Below are 8,249 nucleotides of genomic sequence, written 5' to 3'. Positions count from 1 at the left end.
ACAAGATATAACAAAATAAGAAAGTTACAGTATCTGTAATAATATATTTGAAAACCGTTTAAAATTTCTCGAAGATTCCATTACGGTACGGAAAGTTCTAGCAATTTGCCTTAAGGCACGATGCTATACACCACTAGTTTTATTTTACAATTATATATAAAAACGCACAAATTAATAAGACGCAAATACAAATAAAAACGTATTTAATACAAATAATACTTCACAATCAAATCAAATATATGAATCAAACAGAACTAGATCCAAATATTAGCAGTAATAATTTCGACCATCTCGCCACGAAGGTTGAATTATGACTGATTGTGAGGTACAATAAATTTTTCGAATTGCACCCTCTATGGTTCCGAACCCGAAACTATTCAATTAGATAAACAATTTTGAATTTTAGTATCATCTGGTAACAATTCATAGTTTTGTCCCTTTCTGACCCCAATAAAAGGGGTTTCGTAATAACAACTGAAATCATTCTGTATTTGGACCTCTCGGTGAATGGACCTACAGTCAGTGGTAAGTCTTTTAAAAAATATTTATGTATTATGCAATCCTTTCATGCATTCAGTTTCAAATACGTGTCATGGAACTTGTGTTTTGGTTAATTTGATTTGACTTGATTTTCTGTTGAATTATAATTATAAGAATGTAAATAAATTGAAGTAAAAATTCGTCTCTTTCATATTAAACGATTTACGTTACATTTTCTAATCCAATATATTTGTGCTGAAGTGTCGCCTTAGTGTTTATTGTTGTGAAAATATTTAATTTTAGCTTTTGAGTTAACATAAATAATTTAATGCAATCTTTAGATTATTAAATTTAAATATAATTAAATAATATTAAATTTTAATATAAATCTTATGTTTCAAATATTTACGATTGACTACATTTGTTTTGTTTCAGATTTCATACAGTGTTTTGCGCAGTGGCGGATTGCTTTGGGGATTTATTGTGCATGAATTTTTTTATTCAATCACATTTACAATTTTTCATTATTTTTTATAATTTTTTAAATTATAATTTTGAGTTATTTGCGTCCACATTTTAATTTTTTTTTTGTTCGTGCGAGGACTTATTCGTAATTTTAATATCGTTTGAAACGATTTCCGCGTTTAAATGTGTTCCTGTCGCCTACCCCCCACGGCAGGTTCTAGTAATTCGCGTTTCGTTAATAATTTTTTTTTCGTTCGGTGTATGGGTCCTTGCGATGTTTTTCCCAGAAGCAACGCAACCCCATACACTTTAATTTCTAATTAGTATTATATGTACAATGTTTAATTTTTTGGAATTATTAGTAGCATGGATGTAAATAACTCGTTTAAAAATCTAAAAACTTTGTTAAATAAATTACTTGTTTTTATTTTGACTGATTTTTCTGCTGCAATGCAATGAATATGTTTTAATTAAATAATTTAAATTTTTTGTGATTGCACAATAAGTCTCGGAGAAATGTTGAAGACGTACTGTTTGAAGTTAAAAAGAAAAAGGTAAGATGATACAAAACCCTAAATTAAGTAAAAAATAACAAAATTGACATTTATTTTAGTGTAAATGGGCCACGACTAAAGATACCAGGGGTTCGAGTACTACAACGAACAGGAGAACATGTGTACCGATATGACGTACCAGAGCACTGGAATAAATACGAGTAGGCTACCACATAGTATTTATAAGTCATTGTCTATTTCATCTATTTCAAGTCACTTTTAATTTCAGGGTTGCAGAATTAATTTCTCACCGCGACGGCAAGCACCAGGACTGCTAGGAGATTGTGGTGGATTAAAAAGGTTGAAGGTACCCTTTTTGGGATGCAATGACTGCTACTTGGTACATCTTAGCATTGCATTTACCAATATACAGGGTTTACCTTGGCGCCCCAATCTGACTTTTAATGAAAACCGGTAATTATCTGTAGAGTGCGTAACTAACTACACGAATGAAACAGAATCTATACTTATTAACGTATTTAATGTTACCTAGTTGTGTTCGTCGTAGGTGCCAAGATATGACTGTATTTTTGTAGTCATGTTTAAGTCTAAATTCTGATATACTATTGTTTTGGTTGATCATAAAGCTTGAAATTGTAGATGTGTATGATACGGCGTGATGACAAAGGGGATCGCATACAATCGGAGAACCCTCACTTTTTCTGGATTGTGTGTTCTTCGCCCATGGAACAACACACGCACCACTATACACTAATTGTGTACTTCCGACTCGATTGACTACCTCAGAGAACTGATACTTAAAAAGTGATTGCGTCTTTGTAACGACAGCATGCAATGTTTCCAAAGGGTTGCACAACCTTTAGTGCAAACTACATCCGCCGCCCGCCTATATGGTTCCTGTCGTATGTGGTCCAGAGTCGCGATAAAGACTACATACATCATTTCCAAGGAGTTTCTAAACTAAATCCTCACCTGCCTATAAGGCTCCTATCGTATGAGGTCCGGAGTCGCGATCGTTTTTTAGTATCAGTCCTCTCAGGTGGTCAATCCTATACGGAGGACACAAGTTAGTGCATTAGTGATGGTTGTGATGTTGTGCCAGGGAAAAAGAATACCATCTAGAAAAATCCGATCGAGTTTTCCGATTTTAAGCTTTCATCTGCGTAATTACGCCATTCTATACATTTTTAATCATTTCTAGCTTTATCATTACCCCATCGTTAGTACATTCGAATTTAGGCTTAATGCATCACTATACATAAGTGCGGTCAAGCTCTCGGATCTGTAAACATAACTCGGTAACAATCAATAAGTTGGTAAGTAGATTCTGTTTTAATTGTGTAGTTAGTTAAAATCTCCACTGGTAACTGCAAGTTTTGTTGAGTCGAATTAGGGCGCTAAGGTAAACCCTTCATATTGGGGAGTGAGATGCTAAACATACCAAATCGCAATCTTTGTACTCTAACAAGAGTACCCTTAACCCTTTCAGTTCACCTCAATATGGATACCCACAGGTTTTTCCTATTCATAAGTTAATATTAAGTAGTTAGACCTTAATTAGATATAAGTATAGAATATTGTTTTTGTTACCGGGGCCCCGTTTGTATGTTCGTCCCTATTTTTAGGGGCACTTGTGCTTTTTTATCTCATTTCAGGTATCTTTCCAAGAAAATTGCCTTCCAAGCATACAGGTACTACCAAAAAACCTCTACCGAATCGAAAGATATGTGCATGTGAGTACTAAGAACTACTTCCACAACCCATAGGAGGAAATTGGTCAGACCAATTGATGTACCAAGACACTAAAATTATTGGCATACTGCTAAGTAATATGTATAAATTTTTTTTCTTTATATTCTCTAAACCACTTTTTATTTCAGGGTTACAGAATCAATTTCTTTTCGCACCACAAAGCACCAGGACTTCTAAATAACTGCCATGAGGATACGCATATTTAAAGGTTTTTATCCTATTATTGTTAATTTGATCTTCTTATTAGTTATGACCATATATTCTTTTATTAATATAACCGGGGCCCCATTTGTTTGTCCCTATTTTTAGGGGCATTTGTATTTTTTTTTTCATTTCAGATATCTTTCAAAGAAGACATTGTATTGTATGTCTATATGTTTTACCAAGATATACACGAACCACCAAGAGACCACTACCGAATTAAAGGATATGTGCAAGTGGGTACCAACAATCACTTCTGAAACCCATACGAATAAATGTAATGAAATTCTTGTTTACCTCTTTTTAGGTCTTGCACGAGATTTGGCAGAAAATATCAACTCAAAACCAACTAGCACCACTACTACCTGAACTACCACCTACAACTGAATTGGATGATATGACATAATCTAAAGGAAAATTAACTGTGAAATAAGACTTTCTATTATACATATATAGTAGTATTTAGTTAATATCAGGTTAGGGGACGTTTTGACATTAAAATCTTCGGTCGTACCTTTTTTGGGGTTGTTCGCGTACTTTTATTCAGAGCTCAAAAGGGTGGCGTCATGAAAGAACTTCTCTTATATTTTCGCGCTCTTCTTTACATTAATTAATTAATTATCATTTGTCATAAACTTCATCGGCTGGGAACCTATGAAGTTTTTTTCCAAGTGTTTACATGGTGGATCTGGGGGTACATCATGTAAATGCTCTTTTTTTTATAAATTTACAATCTCCGCTAAAATACTAAAATACAGATTTTATATTGATTTTTTTCTTTACCACGAGAGGTTCTTTCATTTTTAAAAACCGAAATTTTGGGTACATTAGTCATTTCGCGGGGATTCTTCTTTTCGCGATATATTCGAGTCAGTTAGATATAATTAGTTTGTAAGTTAGCTTAAGTGGATTAGGGCTGCACAAATCGATACTTAGTAGTATTTACACTATATCCATTTCTATCTGAAATGTTAGAAACGTAAATATGAATAAAAGTATCTATTTTTGTGGCGACACCACATTAAAAAAAACGCGCCTGGCAACTCTACCCCATGGGTGGTGAGGAAAAGAGTTGCATTCTAGTTAAGTACATATAATTATCAAAATTAAAATATTTAAATAATTATGTTAATTAATAAACATAAATGTGTCAATATCAGTGTGTGCATCACTGATAATTAATATCGAAATATCTTAAAATAAATTTTTTGCAAAATAATCTTTGCTTTTTATTATGTGGTTAATGTTATTTTTAAATTTTTTTCAGGACTTCATAAAGAATTATTAGATGCTTTCAGAAAGAATATTGTCAATAATTATTAATTTTAAATTAGTTGAAAAAATACTATAAATACTACAATGCAAAGAGTTATATGGTTTTTGATAAAATATATTTTATCTCTTCGCATTGTAGTATGTATATAGTATTTTTTCAACCTCTACCAGTCGTTTTGCCATATTTAAAAGCGCTCGGTCATTTTTTTTTAAATATTAAAAAAAGACTATATAGCAAAGAAAAAGGCTAAAAATAACTTAAAATTATTTTTTCAAATACAACACTGTTTATCACTGCTATATGTAATTTATTCAACTTTTCGATGCAAACTGAGTCATTGTTTATAAAATAGCCTGTGTCTCACAGAGTATGTTTGTCCACTTAGGTGGACAGCCGTCCCCAAAGTGTTAATATGTCTATTTAGTTTATTCGAAACTCACGCTGGATCCTAACCTGAAATTTAGTGATTTTTGGATTTTCTATCAAAATGGTAAATTGTTTTTTTTTAATTATTAACTAATTTTTTTATCTGGTGGGTATACATAGTTTGATTGAATAGTTAACTTATTATATGGTCATGTATTGGTACTTATTATTTTAGCAGAATGATGAGACACATTTTGCTATCGAAACTATATAATTTTAAGTAAAGTTATTGTTCATTTTGGCGTATTGGATGTATATATATATATATATATATATATATATATATATATATATATTTCTATCTTAAGGTACCGGATGACTTTAAAAATTATGGTTAGAATTCATTGCATTACAAAGTGGCGTTTTACATATTAACTGCATTTATAGTCTACACATTTTCAACTCTTTCCTATATGCACTATATATAATTCGAATATAATATGAATATACATACATTACCGTTTTGCGAACAAGAATTTCCATAATTGCAAATGAATCGTAAAATTGAGCAGCACTTCAACATTTTTATTTGTGTCGTCCGCATTTACCTATGAATTCTGTCTCACTGATACAATTCATGGAAATTTAAAATTATTCAGTTTCAATTCAATTGATTTCATTTTTATCGAATATTCTTTAATAAGAATTTTCATGGAAATATTGGATAAGGAAAAAATATACTTCTGGGAAAATTATTACGAGAATTACGTTATTTGTATTTGTATTCGCATTATTAATAATAAAGTCTAATATAAAGTTTTTTTTAAATAAAATGTAAAATTACATTTGAAATATTTCTATATATATTATATATGTATATATATATATATATATATATATATATAACATGCTAGGATAATGATTATATACTGCTAAAACTTAATTATCTTAATTAAAATGAAGCGGCAGGAATAATAAGCAAAGGCGAATAATAAAACATAATTTTTGAGATTTAATACCGTAAATTGGAGTCTTCGGGTTAAGAATTAATGAGGATTTACTTAAGTTTTTATTTAGTTAAATTTTGCCCTCTTCATTTTTTCAGTCAATGATATTTAATTTAAATAAAATGTAAATTATCTCAAAATATAATGTGAAATTTTACGTTACGAAAAATTTAATATAGATTTTTATCTTACATAAAGCTATATTTTTATATAAAATGTAAAGCAATATACTTTTCATAAAAATTCAAAACTAATCATATGGTGATTGCACCCACCTTTTATAAAACTTAAAAAATTGTTACTACATTTATCTGGAATTATTTGAAACTTATTTGGCTAGATATGAACAAATTGCATTTTTTAATATCTTTCAAAAATACATATGAACATGTTGAGTTAGTAGGGCGATTGCATTCACCTTTGTAAAACATACTGAATAATTTGGCTTAAAATGAAAATATATTGCAAATATGTACTCTCAATTTACATACCTATTTTTCTTATGCATTTATGATATGAATTCTCAACTATTAAGCAATTCATCCTTTGATTTTGATTTTTCAAATATCTTTTAATATTTTAATTAGTCTGTTAGCTCTATTTACTATCAATAGCCTTATGAATGGGTTGCTAGTAATTGATTTTGTTTGATGGTTTCCGCAAACTTTGCGAAAACCTGTTTTCTATATAAATAGGAACTAACCAGGATTCTTCATTATCTTTCATGAAAGTGGAGCATAAAAGTTTTCTACTTGTAGAGCTAGTATAAATAAAATGATCCGAATATTTTCATTAAAAACATTCTGATATATTATGCAGAACATTTTTAGAAATTATTATTAATTTTATGTATATATTTTTGATGATATTTAGTTTATATTCTTAAAAAATTGTTTAACCCATTGATATAAAAATTTATTTTGATTGTATTTTAAATTTAACTGACGCGAATATAAAATGCTCTAGTTAATTTGGTACGATCGTATATAAAACCTGATCTTACATGATTTAATAAACTTTTTTAATGTAAAATAAAGTGAATTGCAGTAAAATAAATTTTACAGCTAGGTCGTAAAATCTGTCTTAAAGATAAACAAGCGAAACTTCAAAAGAAGAGTTTATATTTTTAATATAAAACGTTAAACATTTTTTTCAAACAAAGTAATGTAAACAAATTTAGTGCTACAAATTTCTTTAGTATAAATAATATTATGGTATTGAAAAAAAACTAATTAAATTTTTAATGAAATAATGAATTCAAGCTGTATCATTATAGCTAACATAGAATAGGTATTTTTCATTTTCAATGTTCATGAAAATATTGCAATACTATGATGTTTTATTTACTTTATAAATGTTGTGTATTTTATTAAATGTATCATATTTATTTATTTAGTGTATATTAATGTATTATATTAATTGTAGTCATTAATTTACTTATGGACCGTTTATTTATTCCGACGAATGTAGCATATTTTGCACTAAAGCAAATATTATCTGAATATAATTTATCGTTCAATTCTATCATAAAACGATCACAAATTGTGTTATGAGATTATACTCATTATGCAAGCTCACGATCATATTTAGTTTGGATATTGTTTTGCATATGCAAAACGATTATCATATAACAACAATATTATCAGAAATTTTGCACAATTTTCGAAATGCAAATACGAGTTCTGTACTGTGAGTTATTAATATTAATTATCTAGTTTATATATATATATATATATATATATATATATATATATATAAATAAATCTATTCCAGAAAGTTTGAATCTTGCAGATGTTTCGAGTTTTTATTTAAATTATCTTTAGTGTGAAAACACTGTGAATGTTTTAGTACTAAATTAAATTAAAATTTAACTCATTATTTAGTTACCTGATAAAAAACTTAAAAACTCGTTATTTACGTAAGATTACACTATTTTTTACAAAGGTTTACTAAAAAGGAGAACCCGCGCGTTGCTCGTCTCGGATTTTGATGAAACTTGGCACAATGGTAGATTTGATGCCCAAACTGACTGTGGTAAAATATTAGAGGCCTATGAAAAGCGGTTTAATTATAAAAATTAATTAAAATTTGCATTGTAGCAGCGCGCGGCATGCATAGCTTGCGATGTTTTTCCTTATCAACAGCAGATTGGCCGAGTGGCTATCGTCGTGGAATTCTAATTTTTGC

Source organism: Ctenocephalides felis, unplaced genomic scaffold (assembly GCF_003426905.1).
Source record: "Ctenocephalides felis isolate EL2017-DRISC unplaced genomic scaffold, ASM342690v1 CF-g0.4_SCAFFOLD_01604, whole genome shotgun sequence".
Classification (NCBI taxonomy): domain Eukaryota; kingdom Metazoa; phylum Arthropoda; class Insecta; order Siphonaptera; family Pulicidae; genus Ctenocephalides; species Ctenocephalides felis.
Note: the sequence above shows the minus strand (reverse complement) of the source record.